Source organism: Delphinapterus leucas, chromosome 13 (genome assembly GCF_059928025.1).
Source record: "Delphinapterus leucas isolate spDelLeu-1000000601 "Yukka" chromosome 13, BTC_Dleu_Yukka2, whole genome shotgun sequence".
Lineage (NCBI taxonomy): Eukaryota > Metazoa > Chordata > Mammalia > Artiodactyla > Monodontidae > Delphinapterus > Delphinapterus leucas.
The window spans coordinates 19618241-19621010 of record NC_143141.1 but is presented as its reverse complement, the minus strand read 5'-3'; the positions used below and the strand labels follow the sequence as shown (position 1 = coordinate 19621010).

Below are 2770 nucleotides of genomic sequence, written 5' to 3'. Positions count from 1 at the left end.
CCCAGGATTTTATATTAATTCCCTTAATTTACTGATAGGGAAATTCAAATCTTCCACTGATGCAGAGCATGCCGAAAAAGTAAAGTGCTGGGTGATATATTTTTTTTAATGTGTGTTTGTGTGTGTGTGTGTGTGTGTGTGTGTGTGTGTGTGTGCATGTTTTAGCAGCATGAGAGAATAATATGTAGATCTCAGGAGGAATTTCCTGTCTCCAAACATTATGAAACATCTGAACAACTTACAAAAAGACATGTAAAATCTTGTATTTGTGTAGGATTCCTTTAAAATTATTTCATTAAAATTAACTAATTTTTTTAAAAGATGGATTTGCATGTTTTCTATTTGGAGGAAGTGAAGTGGAACAAATAACCTTTGGGTCCAGTTGATTTCCTACAAATCCATATTTCTGTAGGCTCTATCTTCTCCCCTTTGGGTATTCAGGAGTTCTTTTTACCCCTTCCCATATTCACCCAAGCAGTTGCAGTGCTTCTAGAACTGCTGCCTCTCTCTACCTTTCAGCAATTCCTCATGCTTCAAAGTTCAGAAAATTTTGCTGGTGTAGATATAGACAGAGATAGATAGGGATTCTTTCTCTCTCTCTTTAATTACTTGATTAAAGTAATATAATGGAATCCTAATGATTGTAATAGCTATATCTAGTACCTTAGAGAAAAATAAATTCCTGAACTAAAATCAGGAAAATCAAGAGACAATGTATAGCATTAAAATAGCTAAGGATATATAGACTATCATTATAAATAGCTTTTGGTGATGGACTCATGAAAATCTTTCACTTTTCTAATAAGATAGCCTTGGAGACCTAGGAAAAGAAACTGACTTTTAAAACTGAATAAAAACATAAAACAAAAATGGACAGAAAAATGCAACATTGCTTTCTTGGAAAAATTTTTACTAACTATTGTTAGGGAACCATTGACTGAAACCACCCACCTTGACCAGGCACAATGATAACCACTTGCCTCAGTTGCCTCAGAGCAGGAGGTCCTAATAAGGAACATGGTACTGCTGCCATGAATTTGGGAGGGGCCAAAAGGGGGAGAAGATGACAAACCACCCAGAATCCTTTGTGCTGGAATCCGTCTTGGCTGAGAGATGCACATGCCACCAGGAAGGACCCTGAGTCAGACTATAGGCCAAGCAATATGATTGGCCAGAGACAACCAGGAAACTAACTCCATTACCATAAAACCAGAGACTGCGAGCCACATGGCAGAGCAGTTCTCCTGGGTTCCCTTACCCTGCTGCTCTCTGCTGGTGGGGGAAGCCCTTCCCAATAAAGTCTCTTGCTTTGTCAGCATGTTTGTCTCCTTGGGCAATTCATTTCTGAGTGTTAGATGAGAGCCAACTCTCAGGCCCTGAAAGGGGTCCCCCTTCCTGCAATGTTATGATGAGAATGAATTTGGAGTGAGAACATTTTACCTTGTTCAAAATTGGGACCAGTCTTTAAAATGGCAAAAACATAAGAGAAGTCTTTAGAAAATATTTAATTTGGTGGTCTCATGTGGATTCTATGAGTCATTATATCTAGCAAAGCAAGAAATCTGAGAGCAGAAAAGTTTGAATAAATATGAAATAGATGATTGAATTAAAAACTCAATGGATATATGTACCTGTTGGGGGAGATACCATGATCATGAAGGTGGTTTTCCCAGAGCGAGTCTTATCCATTGCACCCTGGATGTGCTGACCCCTGCAGTTTCCCCAAATGTGGGAAACTCGACTGCATAATTTGTGGTAGTGGGGGACTGCATTCGTGCTTTCCCCTTGTGTTTAAAAAACAAACAAACAAACAAAAACAATGGAGGGGGTAAACACAGACAGAAAATGAAATAAAAAAGGCAAAATCTATATATCTATAAATATATATATATATACATATAGATGTATCTAGATATAGATATATAGATATATTTACTGGCTTGAGCAAATCTCCCAGAACTCAGAAAAAAAGTAAAAATAGATTGATATAAAGTGCAAAAACGGATGTGTTAAGAATGACCATCAGCTAAAATAGTGGAGTAGGTAACTCCAAGGGGTGGTCCCTTCACAGAAACATTGAAAAATCAAGCAAAAACTGTCACAGTCAACTTTATCAGAACACAGGAAACCAGTCAAAGAAAGATTTAAAGTAACAAAGTGAATGCTGAAGAAAAAGATAACTTGTAAGTGATAGAGAAACTGTGGCATTTTTACTTGCCTGAACCCCAACCCCACCCTGGCTCAGCAGTGATCTTCTTCATTCCTGAGGGAGCAGGGGGAGCAGAGAGACCTTATTTATACAAAAAAATGTGTTTGTCTGTTCTGACTGCCTGAAGAACTGCCTGAAGGGGGCTGCGTGCAGGGCTGAAACAAGTGCATGCCTTTGTTTCTCAAATTATGATCATTACTCCTGGGAGAAAAGCAGAAGGCACTCTTCCAAAACTTTTTAAAGCAAGCACCTAAGCCAAAACTCTGGGGGTGGGATGGGTGGGGTGGTTCATTTGAGGCAAACATGATATGCCTGAACCATGGGAGGAAAAGTTAGGGATAGATTCTTGGGAAATTAAGGCATTCAAGAAGACTCAAGTGTACTGGGGAATTTAGAAAGTCACATGCATGCCCAAGGCAGGAAACATGCTTAGAAAAATCTGAGAAGACCCTATGCTTTCACCTCTAGTGATCCTGATCTCTAACTTCAGTGCAAGCAAGAAGGGAAAACTAAGACAGAGTTGTAAACTGCTTGGCTAATTTGAAGCAGTACTCCAGCACA

The 2770-nt window shown here is 39.0% G+C and overlaps 1 non-coding gene across 1 annotated transcript; it reads left to right on the top strand.

Annotated features, from left to right (window-relative positions):
* Positions 1 to 1623: 1623 nt before the first annotated feature.
* LOC115804173 (U1 spliceosomal RNA) lies at positions 1624 to 1787 on the top strand. The gene has a single exon (XR_004025025.1). It is a non-coding gene; the product is annotated as a U1 spliceosomal RNA (small nuclear RNA).
* The last annotated feature ends 983 nt before the right edge of the window (positions 1788 to 2770 follow it).